Source organism: Sciurus vulgaris (assembly GCF_902686455.1).
Source record: "Sciurus vulgaris genome assembly, chromosome: 9".
Lineage (NCBI taxonomy): Eukaryota > Metazoa > Chordata > Mammalia > Rodentia > Sciuridae > Sciurus > Sciurus vulgaris.
In genome coordinates this window covers 146,127,084-146,142,600 of record NC_136469.1, presented here as the reverse complement: position 1 = coordinate 146,142,600, position 15,517 = coordinate 146,127,084, and the positions used below count along the sequence as shown (strand labels likewise).

The following is a 15,517-nucleotide window of genomic DNA, read 5'->3' as shown; positions in this document are numbered from 1 at the left end:
TAACGTTTTATTTGTCACATGAACTGAAAGGCATGTGGACCCATTCATTAAATTCACGAGTACTCATTTATCTATTGGCCAATGCTGACACCATGTGCATGATATACACAAGCATGTATGCAGAGAGACATACAAAATGCAGGTATGCACAAACATACATAAAACAGGCAGGAAACAAAGACTTGGCAGCTCTTTACCAGATACTAAATCCCTACAGAGTGGCCTTCGGCTTCCTGTCCACTCCTGGAAACCCGGCAGGTGCCCTGGCTGTGGGGGTGTGCTGGGTCAGTGGGAACACATCCCTCCCTCGGGGCATTCCTTCCCAGCCCCCGCAGCTTTCATGAGTCCATACAGCGCTAGGCTAAGGCTTGGGACCCTCTGTGCTTCTCCAAGGCCCCATCTGGCAGATCTTCCTCTCCCAGCCCCTGCCCTAGGGGTCAGCTGGGCTTCCCTAAGGACTCACCTCGATGTTCCTCTTTCTCAGGGACCTAGGCCTGGGTTGCCTGATGTCCAAGGTCCCGAAACTGTTGTTTGCCCTGTTTTGTCCAGCGTTTTAGTTGCCTGGGCGAGAGGCTGCCGGGGACTCTGGCACCAGGGCTGCTGCCACGGGGAGGATGTCTCCCCTGTCATCAGGGCTGCCCACCAGAGTTCCGCTTTGTTATTCTGTATTTCATGAGGGGTTGGGGAGATCCAAAATGCCCACTCCTGCCACAATCATCCCCAAATCCACAGGATTTTGACATGGGCAATTGCATGGCACATTCACTAGCCCTCAAGCAGGTACAGCTGCTACACACCCCGGTCCATCTCACACCGCTGAACAGGTGCCCTAGAGGTCACTCCAACAGTGCGGCTGCATCTGTCACGCACTCCTTTGACAGCTATAGGTGCCCAAGGTGTGCAGGTTCAATCACTTTTCCAATTGATCCCATCTACATTGCCACATGGACAGTTTTCTACTTTGCCAATTGATCCCATCTAGATAGCCGTGTGGACAGTTTTCTACTATAAATTATGTCACAGGTTGGGTGCAGTGATCACACACCTGTAATCCCAGCAACTTAGGCAGTTGAGGCAGGAGGTTTCAAGTTCAAGGTCAGCCTCAGCACTTTAGCAAGACCCTGTCTCAAAAAATAAAAAGGGCTAGGGATTCAGTTCAGTGGTGGCACATCCTGGTTCAATCCCTAGCACAAATGAACAAAGAAATCCATGCTACAGTTTACAGTCTTGTTCACGCATCTGTTTGCAGGTTTTCTGGTGCATGATGGGGACACTGGGCCAAGAATTAGACACCTGTGTCACTTGGTAGATGCTGCCCAGTTCCCCTCCACTCAGCAGTGACACACGAGTGTCCTGGCTCTGGGTCTTGCCTAGAGGGTGTCGATGCTGGGGGGTTTTGTCAACAAATGAGCAGGGGCAGGGGGCTGGTGGCAAGTAGACATACCCCAGAGGAAGATGCAGTGTGGGAGTCAGGGGAAGCCAGCTGCACAAGGCCCTCAAGGTGTGGCTGGCTGGCATGTCCAGGAGCATGAAGGAGTGAGTTACAGCAACAGGGAGTGGGGCACAAGGCAGGGCCTTGGAGATTCCCAGTACAAGGTGGCAGCCAGTGGGTAGCTTGGAAGAGGTGGCACTGGACCCAGGTGCTTAGGGATCAGCTTTTTGGCTGAGCAGTCCAGTATGGGCTGAGGGCAGGGGCTAGGATGTTTCCAGGAGGAAAGCGTGGCACAGTCAAATGCAGGGGTCAAGGAGGTGGATTTGGCCCTTGGGAAGTCCCGAGTGATCTGGACCAGGGCACTTTGTTTGAGCAGGGAGCTGCAGGGTTGGGAAGAACCTGATGCGTTTGAGAGAGAACTTGCAGAGAAGTGTGGAATCAAGAAAGAACTCAGCTCCTCCCGCTCTGTTAAGACAGATGCCTCACTGAGAGTTTGTGGGTGACTGGAATGGTCCCTCATGAGGAGACTTGGCCCACAGGAGGACAAGCCAGCACCTCTGGGAGGCTGGTCACTGACAGGAGTGCAGGTGGCTGGTCTGCCCACGAGGAGAAGGGCCTCCCCTCCCCTGCAGTCTGACCTGGAGCTGACTTTAGGTTCCTTCTTGCACATACTTACTTGGTGCACTAGGATGTGTGTATCCCTGAGAACTTAGCATCCAGACAACACAGATTCCCATCCGCCCCTTGGGGTTCCCCCACCCTCAGGCTTCTGCTATAAGTGAAGCCCTGAGGGTTTTGGGCAGAGGAGGGAAGTGCCCTGATGAAATGCCCTGAATAATTTCTTATGAGAGTCCCTATTTTGTGTTGAAAATTGATTCGGAGCAAAGGACAGAAGAGGGAGACCAGTTTGGAAGCTACTCACCAACCCAGGAATCAAATCAGGTGCAGTTGGGGTCACATGGCCGGATTCTGATGGTTTCTGAAATGTCAGCAGATGGCTGGTGTAGGCACAAGAGGAAGAGGCAGAAAGACCCCTCAGTGCTGGCAGGAGTGGGGTGGGGGCACAGTCTCCAAGAGAGACCAGGAGTTGTCATGTGGAGCTGGAACTTTGTGAAGACATCTTGGGAGAAGTGTCAGGATGTCTGGACACCAGAGCTGGACTCAGAGTAGAGGCCTATGGTGCTGCTGGTGAAATAAGGTCACCTGGGAGAGCAGCTGGCAGCCCAGGTATTGGATCTGCACCTCCCAGTGAAGGGACCCCAGGTCTGGAATGAATTCTGAACAAGGTCTCACCTGCAGTCCATGAAGCCCACTGATGGGCAGGAGGTCATGGGGTCTATCTGTCTATCAAGTTAGATAACTTCCTGGGGTCACTCTGCCCTCAGCCCAGGGCTGCTCCTGGTCTGCTCATTTGTATCTCTGTGCTGCCCCCCATACCAACACCTCTGCCTCCCTCCCACCTTTCCACACCCCTGCATCAGAAGCCTGCCCCCGCCACATGACAGCAAAGGGCACCCTGCTCTTCAGAAGCAGGCTACCACAACTGGACCCAGGCCCCACCTCTATGCAGCCTTCCCTTTTCTGCAATATGGTCAATTTGCCCTTCCAGTTGGCTGTTCCCACAACACCGGAGGCCTCCCGAGTTCCCACCCAGAAAGAAAGGAGTCGTCTTTGGCCCTCACCTCCCCCAGCCAGAGCCCCATTTTGTTGCTTTCCTTTACAACAAAATGCCTTAAAATGTGTCTATAGCCACAACTGCACTTTCAAACCTGCCATGATCCAGTGTCCACCCTAATGATGCACCCACACTACTGCCAAGTCCTCTGAAGGCCCCCATAAGCATTCTCACCCACCCTCAGCAGCAGACTAAGCCAGACCCTCCCAGGCAGTGGCTCAGCCCTGGGCTGCTCCAGGACTCCAGACTTCACGTAGTAACCTTAGGGATCACTCCTTTGACCAATCATTTCCAGGTGTTACAAGCTAAGGAGCCTCGCAGGAATCAACGCCCAGCACTGCCCCGTGTGCCCCCACGCCCCCAAGACCAACTCTGCCTCTGCTCCTGAGACCACCTGCCTCCTGCTCCCAACGCTCTAACCCCAGCCCTAACCCTAACCCTGCGGTTAGAAGAGCCCTAGCGAGTCCTCCGCACACCAGGATAAGTGGGACTCCCTGCCGCGCACCCCACTACCCAAGACTCTAGCTGACCTCCCTTCCTCTAGTCCTTTCCTTGCCCCAGTCCCTTGCGGCAATCCACTCCAGTATGCCAATCTGTCTCCTAAAAACACCACATTTCCTTTTCCCTCTTGCTACCCTCTCCCACTATAGTGTGGACCCCACGAGCGCGTGAACTTCTCGGTCACGCTCACGGTTCTAAGGCGGGTCTGCGCACAGGTCGGCAAGCAGACAAGCTGTAAGGTCAGCCCCGCCGTTCCATGTCCAGGAGACTGGAGACAGGGCCCGTGTCGGTCGGCGGCATACCGCGAACCTGCCTCGTTCCCCGGAAGGACAGGAATGCAAGAAGAGGGCTCCGGCCGTAGGAAACCCGGGCCCCAGGAGCCCCGCCCAGCGCCACCGCCCTGCAGGCCAGGGTCTAGTTCCAGCACGCCGCCCCGCTGCGCGCCAGGTGCCCTCCGCCCACGCCCCGCCCAGCCACGCCCGACGGTCTCCGCCCCTTGCCCGGTGGCCACGCCCTGGCCACGCCCTCCAGTCGCGCGCGCCTGCGCCCTCTGGCTCCGCCCGGGCCCCGCCCCTGCAGGGCCCCGCCCCCGCCCGGCCGTGGGGTGGGAGCTGAGCCACACACCGCGCATGCTCCAGGCGAGGCGCCCCCGACCCGGCGCTCGGCTCGGCTCGGGCATTTCCGCCTCTTTGTTTTAAACTCCGGACGGCTTTTTTCTCCTCCTCTGGGGGGGACCCGGAGGGAGCGGCGCCCCCTCCCCCTCCCGGCGAGCCCCCGCGTGCGCCCGCTCGCCCGCCGCCCGAGACGCAGGTCAGTGAGCCCGCCCCGCCCGGCCTGGGCCCGCGCGCCCGCTCCTCAGGCCGCGGCCTCGGCCGGTATCCGACGGAGGGCTGCGAGCCCGGCGCCGCTCGGCCGGCCCGGGGAGGCGGGATCCCAGGGCCAGGAGGCGGCCGGGACCCCGGAGGGCCGGACCTCAGACCAGGGTGGACCCGGGAGGGCAGGACCCCCAGACGACTAGACCCACGGAGGGCTGGACCTGGACCAGGCTGGACTGGCAGACCGGGCAGGATCCGGGGAGGACAGGACCCTGGACCAGGCAGAATCGGGGAAGGCAGGATTCCAGACCAGGCAGGATCCGGGAAAGGCAGGACCTTGGGCCAGGGTGGACCCCAGTAAGGCAAGACCCTGGACCAGGGTGGACCCAGAGGTGGGTAGGACTCCAGAACACGCACGAGTCCTACCAGTCACTGAGGAGGGTCAGTCTTTGGGACTAGGGAAGACCCACGGAGTTTTGGGATCCCAGAACATGTCATTCAGGAGAGTTCAGCCCCAGGACAGGTCACTGAAAAGGGCTGGGATGCCAGGATGGGTCACCAGGGACAGTCTGTCCTGGGAGCTGACAGTTGGAACTCTGGGAAGGATCATTGTGGAGGACTTAATGTTAGGACCAGACAGGACCCAGAGAATGCCAGGAAAACTGAGGAGGGTCCAACTCAAGACAGGTCACAGAGGAGGGCCAGGACCCCGGGACAAGGCCACAGGAAGGTCAGTGCTCTGGGACAAGCCCACTGGAAGGACTGTAGCACTAGGACTGGCCCCAGAAGTCCACAACCCTGGTGCAGGACTGTGAGCATTTTGGGCACCCTGAGGTGGCCTCTCGTCCCTAGGAGGCCAGGACCCTGAGGCTTTACTTGAGAAGAGTTCCTGACACAGACAGACTTTGGGACCAACAGAACTCCAGATTGTTCCTTAGGGTGCTGGGGTTAGACCAGGAGGTGGGTCATCTCAAGGAGGACCCTGATAAGAAGTAACACTTTAAGATAGGTCCCAGGGAGGCCTGGGGCACTGAACATGTAGACCCAAGACTAGTTTGGAAGTGGTGTGCCTCAGTGGGATTCAGAGGTGTCCTAAATCTGTCCAGCTCACCACCTGGCTCCCTGCTGTGCAGGTCCAGGCATGTGGGATCCTGCTTACCTGGGCCCCGTAGGTTCAAAACCTCTTTTCATGAGACCTCGAGCACCCTGACATCCTGAACTCTTGGACTGGCCCCACAGACCTTCAGCAGGTACTGCCTGGGCAGGGACCTGGAGGCAGATGCAAGGCCAGGCTAGGGCTCATCCTTCTGGGTCTGAGACTCAAGTTTTCAGGGGAGTTCCCCATCCAGGGGTACTCTGTACCCCAGACTTGGAAGGCTGCCTCCTGCTTGCTCTCAGCCCCTCCTTGGGGGCTGCTGTCCTTCCCATGTCTTGGCCCCAGGGCCCCTCTTATCCCTCCCCCAACCCTTCTCAAGGTGGTACAGGTACATCCTGAGTCTAGTAGTGTCTCAGTGTCCAGGGGACTGCAGGAGTGGTCGGAGGTGGGGTGCAAGCTGGGGCAGATGGCTTTGGCAGTAAAGCTGGAGGGTGAGGCTGCAGGGGAGAGCTAGTAGAGGCCTCTTCCACTCCAGGAGAGGAGGGCATTGTCAGATATTGGAGAGGGGTCTTTGTTTCTCTGAAACCTTCCAATCAACCTTCTCCCTAGAAGACGTCGGAGTTTTCCTTTCTTTTGGAAGTGGTCATGGAAAATGGGGTGCAGCTTTTATGCTGCAAGAGGTATACAGGAGCTAGTGATGTGCTGTACTTGAAGAGGGCTGTCTCCATGTGTGTTCTCTGAGAATGGAAAGCCCAGGGCCAGGAACCTGGCTCAGCCCAGCACCCGAAGCAGACCTGGTGCAGCAGTGTATTACTGAAGAGGGGGTGCCCGAGCAGATGAGTGGAAGTCAGGTGCACCTGTAGGTCAGGCTGCAAATGGGGGTGAGGTGTGAGTCTTGAACTCTGGGCTCCTAAGAGAGATGCTTGAACTGGTCGGTTCAGTTTTTCATCTTGAGCCACAGTCAGTTCTGGTTACTCAGGAGAAACCCACCTTAGGTTCCTTAGCACTGAACATCAACCACACTGTCCCTGAACGTCCAGCATGGGAATGTGCACTGCCAAACATAACCGCATTTGGGACTTTGTCCTTGATTCTTACTTTTGACTTGTTCTTTTGACACTTTTTACTGTGGTTCAAACTTAGTTTGCCTTGTGAAGTGTTAAAGACTTGCAAACCTGAGTAAGTGTTCAGTGCCTACATTTTCCTTTTTGTATTTTTAAAGATGTGGTAGTACTGAGTGATTATATTTTATGTCGTCGTGCAAAAGCTTACCCCAGAACTTAGTGCCCTATGCCAATAATCAGCTGAGATCCTACAGTCTCTGGGTCAAGAACCCAGGGTAGCCCGCCAGGTCCTCTGGCTCAGCACCCACAGGTCTGCAGTCAGGTGCTGGCTGGGCACCTCCCCTGCGACTCCACTGGGGGCCACCCACGTCAGGCCCCTCCCATGCTGCTCAAGAAGAGGCCAACTCCTCTTGTGGGCCTCTCAGGCAGCTGAGAGGAGCGGGGGAGGAAGGAAGCCACTGGCTTTGCGGCCTGCCTTGGAGGTGCATCCCATCACTTCGTGGAGTTCTTTTGTTAGAAGTGAGAAGTGAGGCCCCTTGCAGACTTGGGGGAAGGGCCCCGGGTGGTGCAAGGTTGGCGCACTCTGCCGCAGGGTTATGAGCCTGGCACTTAGCTGGTTTCATAAGTGGCCCATGCTTGAAAAGAAGTTAAGAACTATGTTGGTGGAAGGGGGCCCCGACTCGGCCTGGGATCTGGCACATGACAGAGGTGAGTCTTGGACAGGAAAGGCCCCTAGGTGTCAGCTTTCCCTCAGGAATCGTGAGGGTACTGAGTGGTGGGGTCCTTGGTCACCCAGGCGCAAGGGTTCCGGTCCTCCCAGCATCTCCCTGTGGTGCTGCTGCCAGGGATCTGGTCCAGAAGACAGCTCTGTGAGAAGTGTTGGTCTCTACCATGTTAAACGTGTAGAAAGCTCTTCCTGTCATTTTGGACCTTGTACACTTGTGTGTGTGTCCCCTGAAAGGTAGTGTATGAGATGTGGCATCCTTGAAGGTGGGGTGTTTGTCCCTTGTGGGAACATTGAGCTCCAGGGTCCCTGTGTGGGCCCCCTGGCCGAGGCCTGCCCAGGGGGAGCCTGGACCCAGCACTGCATGTGGGCACCCGTTCAGGGTTGCCCTGGACACTAGGGCCCCAGTGGCCATCTTTCACCTGCCTGCCATCTCTAGTCCTGGGAGGTTCCACCCAGGATTATGGGGCTGCTAGGTGAGGAAGGATCCTTTGCCATTAACTAGAATTGTTTATTTGGGTTGTTTGAATTATAAAGCAAGGTTCATTTGGGTCTCTTCTGTTGCTCTTTAGTTTATTAAATGGCAATACTTATTTTTCATTTGCAGCATATTTGTTTGATATTCAGAGTTGGAAATGTAGTTTTCCTTTACTGTGAAATGTTGAGGCTTAGGGACAGTTTCCTAGTGTCTTGTGATGCTTGCTGCTAGTGTTGCAAAAATGCTGCACGATTCATTGTGCTTCAAACATTGGAGCTCGGGCTGGGGTTGTGGCTCAGTGGTAGAGTGCTTGCCTAGCACACATGAGGCCCTGGTTCACTCCTCAGCACCACATAAAAATAAAATAAAGGTATTGTGTCCACCTGCAACTAAAAAATATATTACAAAAAAAAACAAAAATTGGAGCTCTTCTTCAGTTCTTCAAGTGGGTAGTTTATCAGGACATTTAAAAAGTATGAGACCTTTAAAAGTAAACTAAAACTCCCTTTTTTCTGATCTGCCACGTTTCTTCTTACAGCTCTGGACTTCAGGACAGAATGAAGGGCAGGGGTGAATGCTTGAATGCTTGCCCCTCAGTCAAGCAGAACCCACCACGAGGAGTGCTGGTTAGGCCTACTTGCTGTTTTCAAGAGAAACTAGCATGTAGGTGAATGTAGAAAGTGAAGGTTAATTGGGCTCTTTTTGGGTAAATTCATTGATATTTGCTTGGTTTGGCAGATATTTAGTAAGAGGCATGTGAAAACTGGAAAGGGGTCCATAGGCAGCCATGAAACCCCACTGCCCATGGGGCCTGGGGGTCCTGCAGGACTTGAGGGGCCCCTGGGTCTCATGAAAGGCCTCAGTGCCCATGGGTCTTGTCAGCTGCTCCATCTTCTGGTTCCTTGCAGGGTCTGATGGTATCCAGTGACCACATGGTTGATCCTGTGGATGCCTCTTGTGTCTCTGTTCTGTGGGTCTTGGGCATACCGCCATGTTTTCCAAAGTCACCAGGACCCTCCCGCATCACACCCATTTGCCTGCTGTGGGAATAGGGGAGGGGTATCCCCACATCAGGAGGCAAAACTGAGAAGGGTGAGCCTCCTTTTATTTCAAGGGCCTTTATTATACTTTTTCAGCTGGGTGCACAGGGGATTGAACCCAGAGGGGCTTAACCACTGAGCCACACCCCCAGCCCTTTTTTATATTTTATTTATAGACAGGGTCTCACTGAGTTGCTTCCGGCCTCGCTAAGTTGCTTAGGCTGGCTTTGAACTCATGATTCTCCTGCCTCAGCCTCCCAGACTGCTGAGATTACAGATGTGTACCTCCACACCTGGCTTTTATTTAGCTTTTTATCCAAATGTTAAGAAAAAAGCCCTGAAGAAAAGCCATAGGGAAGGTCTCCTGTGGTGTGGACATGTGTGTTCCCGAGCCCCTATGTTGAGATCCCCGCCCAAGTAGACAGCAGGGGAGTGAGCCTTTGGGAGGCTCCCCTCCCGAGCTGCAGGGCCTCCCAGCGGCTGAACAGAGAGCTCCTCCACTAGCTGTCTGGAGGAGGCAGCCTTAGGTAGCCACCAGCCTGTGGCACCCTGGCTGGATTTCCACCCTCCGGCATGGAGAAGCACATCTCTGTTGTTCACAAGCTGTTCAGTTCAGGGTGGGACAGGACCCTTGATACCCTCACTCAGAAACCTGGTTCTGTGCTTGCCCATATTGGCTTCATCTTTTGCTCTATGTGTCTGCTTGCTGATGGAATCTTGGGAGATCAGCTACAGACACATCCCTCGGGTAATATAGAATCTGAGGAGGTCCCACACACAGCTATAGTACCACTGCGGCACCCAGGATAGCAGGCATGCTGTCCATATAAAAGTTCATTTCCAGGTCATTTCATTTTCCCCAGTTGTGCTGAGGTTTTTCATAGTGTTTTCCCTTAACCTGATTGGTTGGCTCTGGCCTTGCTTGTTGTCCATCCCTCCTGAGTACACTATGGGGGTCCTGGCCTTGGTTGGTGTCCACCTCTCCTGAGTACACTATGGAGGTCCTGGCCTTGGTTGGTGTCCACCTCTCCTGAGTACACTATGGAGGTCCTGGCCTTGGTTGGTGTCCACCACTCCTGAGTACACTATGGAGGTCCTGGCCTTGGTTGGTGTCCACCCCTCCTGAATACACTATGGAGGTCCTGGCCTTGGTTGGTATCCACCCCTCCTGAGTACACTATGGAGGTCCTGGCATTGCTTGTTGTCCATCCCTCCTGATCACACTAGGGAGGTCCTGGCCTTGCTTGTTGTCCACCCCTCCTGAGTACACTATGGAGATCCTGGCCTTGGTTGGTGTCCATCCCTCCTGTGTACACTGAAGGTCCTGGCCTTGGTTGGTGTCCATCCCTCCTGTGTACACTGTGAAGGTCCTGGTCTTGGTTGGTGTCCACCCCTCCTGAGTATACTATGGAGGTCCTGGCCTTGGTTGGTGTCCACCCCTCCTGATCATACTAGGGAGGTCCTGGCCTTGGTTGGTGTCCACCCCTCCTGATCACACTAGGGAGGTCCTGGCCTTGGTTGGTGTCCACCCCTCCTGATCACATTCAGGGTGGTCTGGCCTTGGTTGGTGTCCACCCCTCCTGATCACATTCATGGTGGTCCTGGCCTTGGTTGGTGTCCACCCCTCCTGATCACATTCAGGGTGGTCCTGGCCTTGGTTGGTGTCCACCCCTCCTGATCACATTCAGGGTGGTCCTGGCCTTGGTTGGTGTCCACCCCTCCTGATCACATTCAGGGTGGTCCTGGCCTTAGTTGGTGTCCACCCCTCCTGATCACATTCAGGGTGGTCCTGACCTTGGTTGGTGTCCACCCCTCCTGATCACACTAGGGAGGTCCTGGCCTTGCTTGTTGTCCATCCCTCCTGATCACACTAGGGAGGTCCTGGCCTTGGTTGGTGTCCACCCCTCCTGACCACACTCAGGTGGGTAGGGAGTCTTTCTAATAGTATGTTTCTTCTGGCCCGTGTCTACCACCGGCTGGTATTTTCTCAGGATGGCTCCCCTCCTGGCCAAAGTTTGCTATAAGGAGAGGACTGGCTGGTCATTCAGGAAAGAGGCCCAGGGGTCAGACACACTTTATTCCCTCTGTAACACCAGCCTAGGTATCGTGTCACCTGGGAGCTGCTGCCCCAGCACTGAAGCCCAGGGTGTCCCTGGAGACTGGCCCAGAGGTGCTCTGGAGACACACTGATTGCTGGACCCTAGGAGGGCACAGTTTCAGCACAAACCACACAGACCTCATGGCTTGTGTTCAGCTCAGCCTGCGCGTCTCATTCAGCAAAGATTTTAATCAGTGTAGAGAGCTCTTGCTAGCCAAGTTCCAGTTGCTGCCCCAGGGCCCACCACTGGCCTCCCGAAGGACAGCTGTCTGAGGACGTGTCCCATCTGTTAGCCAGGGGAAAGAAATCTGCAAGATACCAGGTCACTGAGTTCCAAAAGAGACTGGATTGACAAGAGAGGCAGAAGCAGGGCTGGTATTGTTAATGCAGTCAGCCCTAGGTCAAGGGCCAGTCATTCCCGGCCATCAGGATGGTCAGCCAGAGGGAGCCTCCATCACCAAAAAAGGTTGTGCTGGATGGTACTGGTGTGGATGGGTCTCAGGGCCCAGGATGTAGAGCCCCTGCCTCGGACAGGCTGGGGAGGTACCAACCAGAGCAACTGAAGGTCTGACTGGCTCCTTTACTTTGTAAAAGGGTCTGTACTTGCCAGGTGCTGAGGCACACACCTGTACTCCCAGTGGCTAAGGAGGCAGAGGCAGAAAGATTACAAGCTCAAGGTCAGCCTCAGCAACCAAGCAAGGCCCTGTCTCAAAAATTAAAAAGTGCTGGGTATATTTCAAGAGTAGAGAGGCTTTGGGTTCTGTCCCCAGGACCATTAAAGAAAAAGGAAGAAGAGAAAGATCAACACTTGTTTTGCTTCTTGTTAGAAACCTTTCAGTCTGGTAACTGCCATGACCCTGTTGTGTGCAGCCTGAGTTTTGGGGGCCAGCTTGGTCCCCATAGGGGCCCTTGGGACAAGCTCTGTGGCCCATAGGAAAGCAGGCTCTCATCACATGCTTCAGTGATGACAGCATCTTGTCAAAGTGGATTTTGAAGATTGTTTCCATCTTCCTAACTGCAGAAGGTGCAGCTGGGCATGGGGCTCATGGTTACCAGTATGTGAGCAGAACCAGGAATTTTAGGGAGAGTTTAACTTTTCAACTTTAGATGTTTATTTAAATTTTGGCACATCTGGAAACTAAATTAAGACCCCATGACCAGGCGTTGAGTAGACCTGGGCATGTAAAAGTAGCTCAGGCAGAGGCTGAGTGGACCGTGTGCCATGGGCAGGAGGGAACCCCGGGGCCCAGGCCTGCCTCAGATGGAACTCTGCCCTCATTTTCCTCCAAGAAGCATGCAGTCCCTTGCTCCCATCCCACATTCATGGAACAGACGTGACATAACACATGAGCATCCCCAAGGACATGCCACACTGCACCTGTCCTGCAGCAGGTGAGGGCGGGAAGACCTCTGCGGGCTCAACAAGGCACCAGCCCACTCCTTCCCAGCCTCCCCATTCCAGAGCTCACATGTCCTCACCGCCTTCTCTGTGACTCAGAACCAGCCTCCAGGTTGTGCCTGGCCATCCCAGCAGCACGCTGTCCTCACAGTCGTCCACATCCACACTCACATCTGCCCTCACAGTCCTGCCCAGGGTGGAGTGCAGTGGGGCCACAGGCAAACACAGTGCTCAGAGGGCCTCTCGAGGGCACTGGATGTCCACTGTGCAGGTTGGTGGTGCTGAGACTGAGCAGGCTTGCCAGAGGCCAGAGCATCTAGGAGGGGCCTTGGGGGGCTGGCGGGGGTAGGGGTTGCAGAAAGAAGGCCGCATGACCCCCTGGCTATGTCTTTCCACCTCCTGAACTGACACCAGGTCCACTGCTGGCCAGCATGCCTTGTGGAAGATTCTTGCCAGCATGGCAGCCTGTCCCTGGCTCTCCCCAGGGTTGAATCTGCACTTGCAGTGTGTGGATGAAGCTCAATGTGTCAAGTGTGCTCATTTGAAGTCTCCCTTTTCTGAAGCTCTTTCTGTTGCCTAGAGCAGGAAACTGTCCCATTTGGAGCCATTGTGTAGGCAAGTCTGGCCCCCTTGAAACTGCAGATCCCCAGCCCTGATGGTGGCCCTCATGTCCATTACCAACAAACACTGTGAATAGAGGGTGCGAATACCCAGCTTGCCAGCATCCCAACTGGCCTCAGGGCATCTGTGGGTCTCTCTGAGGGAGCCTGGGCTGACGGGGCTGAGCTTGCTGCTGCTAGCCCAGATTGGGTTCCCCATGTGCCTTCTGCCACGTGCATAGCTGTCACCGTCGCAGAGTGGGGCCATCCGTGTTTGCTGCCAGTCTGGGTCACTCCCCTGTGCCTTTGACAATCCAGGGAACTTGGCCCAGTGAAGGCGGTCCTTTTGGCCCTGGCCTTTGTGCCCACTGCTTATTTTCTGTTGCACCATCTCTCTGAGGTCAAGAGGGCCTTGCCAGTGTCTCAGGTGCAAGGGTCTGCTCCCACATGCCTGCTCCACACGGCAGGCCCGTGTGTGGGTGACGTCTGCATCTCCTTTTAACCTGTACGCTGCTCTTTGCATTGAGGTCGCTCACACGGGGCCCACCAGCTTACAGTCCTGACTCACGGTTTGCCCGCTGGAACTCCGTGTCCCAGAGGCCTGAGGACCATCACTGCATGGGACTCCTTTGTGCTGCTTGCCTCTGCCGGGGAGTCCACAGCTCCTACGGGCGTCCCCAGAGTGCAGCTGCCCTGGGTTCACACACAAGCCTAAATGGCTCCCTGTTGGAGACTTTTTTCTTCTTGTCTTAGTTTTAAGGATGCTTTAAATTGCCAGCAGGTGTTGATTTTGTCAGGCGGTTTGTGCGTCTGTTGGAGATTGTATGACCTAACTCCTGTCTTAAGCAGGTGTTCTCCCTGTAGTGTAGGGTACCTTCCACCTGGTGGAGAGTGGTGGCAGAGGCAGCTGGTACTGTTGGGTGACATTTTGTCCTTTTCCCTCTGGCCCTGACCTTGGCAGGGTTTGGTGTGTGCACTGCTAGTCTCTCAAGCTGATTTGGAAGTACTCTCTTTGTGTTTCCCGTGATGCCGGGGGTAGAACCCCATGCCTTGTGTGTGCCAGGCGAGCACTCCGCCCGACCTGCCCCATGCCTACCTTGTTTCTGGAGAGGACAGTGTGTCCTGGCTGTCCTGTAGGTCCCCCTGGGGACTTCCAGACAGGAGTCTTTGAAGGAAACTTTGCAGCTGCTTACTCAGCATGCAAAATATAGTTTTAGTTTTTTCTGCTTGTTTCAGTTCTGGGAATTTCCTAAGGAGTCTGTTCTGAGGAATCTGCCAGGTTCAAGGGGACTTGGGTTTCTGTCACCATGCACCTGTGCACAGCACCGTCCTTGACAGGTACCTGCCCTGCGGCTCTGTGGGGCCCACTCACCAGGCTGTCTGCAGACACCCACCCTCCTTGCCTGCTTCCCTCACCTCCTGCTGTCCACAGTATCCCACCCAGGTCATGCTCACTCTTTATTGCTGGCCTCGTCAGGACATAGGCAGTGGGCCTTTGTGTATGTGGCTGCCCAACACAGGAGCCACTGGCCACAACTTGTTGAAGTCACGTGCACTTTACACTTCAACTCTTCTGTCGCGAGAGCCACCATTGGAGACTCACCAACTTCAGGTGGTCAATGGCTGCCGTACCAGGTGGGGACAGGACAAGCCTGGCCACAAGCTCCTGAGGGCTGCGTATAGGCCTGTTGGTCCTGCCTTAGCTTGCTGGGAAGATGGTCTCTCTTCTCGCCCCTCCTAGGAGGAGTTAACGGAACTTCGAGGTTGTTGGTCAAAGGCAGTTATGGAGATACCTGAAGGAGAAGTGGTGCAGCTGGGTGTAGGTGCACTGGGCCCCTCGGAGCACTGTTCTCAGACAGCTCACCTCGTCCTGGAGCCCTGGCACTCTCCGGAGTTGGGCTCCGGCAGTCCTCAGGCTCTTCTCCAGGGACACTTGCTCCCACATCAGGCAGCCCTGGGCAGGCACACAGGAGATGCCTGGGGAGCCTAACCGATGTTTCCTCACGCTTCCTCACGCACTTTCTCTCGTGGTGAAAGTCTGGCCAGGAGGGAATACAGTGCTCAGCGATGGTGTCACATGGATCTAATGATACAGCTTGCTATTCACAGTCCCTCCCCAGAATCCGTGCCCAGCTCACCCTGAAGTCCACTGCCTCCCTTGGGGACGTCCACAGACGCCCATCCTGCCTTCTTGGGTCCCAAGCAATGTGACGGAGCCCCCAGCTCCCTTCCGTGTCCCTGCCAGCCAGGTCTCTGCTCTCACTGCTTCCCATGGCTTTGGCTGGCTGGGGATGCTGGGCTGTCTCCATTGTAAGGCCCCCTTCTTCACCAGTGTTGATTCTCAATTTTTTTTTTTAAGCAAGTAAATGAACAGACATGTTTAACTGCCCAAAGCTCAGAGCTGCTGGCGGTGGGCCCTGTGTTGGAGCCTGTATCCTCCCGCAGTGACGCCTCTCTCTGCTTCTCCGCAGGCTTCACGATGTAGCAGGACCCTGGGCCCTCACTTTCAGGTGAGTGCCATTGAGCTGGCCTCCCTCCTCCCGTGCCTGTAAATCGATGGGCAGTGCCCAGAGTCACACCGGGCGAGTATGTCGTG

At 55.4% G+C, this 15,517-nt stretch overlaps 1 protein-coding gene across 4 annotated transcripts in view; it reads left to right on the top strand.

The window, feature by feature from the left end:
* Nucleotides 1-4,226: 4,226 nt before the first annotated feature.
* Nucleotides 4,227-15,517, top strand: part of PCGF3 (polycomb group ring finger 3) — a 35,390-nt gene continuing 24,099 nt past the window's right edge. For 2 of the 4 annotated variants that reach the window (XM_079154906.1, XM_079154904.1), the window contains exons 1-3: nucleotides 4,227-4,418; nucleotides 15,031-15,170; nucleotides 15,393-15,431. The gene's annotated coding sequence lies outside the window, so the exon portion shown is untranslated. The remainder of the gene's footprint in view (nucleotides 4,419-15,030; nucleotides 15,171-15,392; nucleotides 15,432-15,517) is intronic. The other 2 variants (XM_079154905.1, XM_079154903.1) reach the window with 1 other exon arrangement.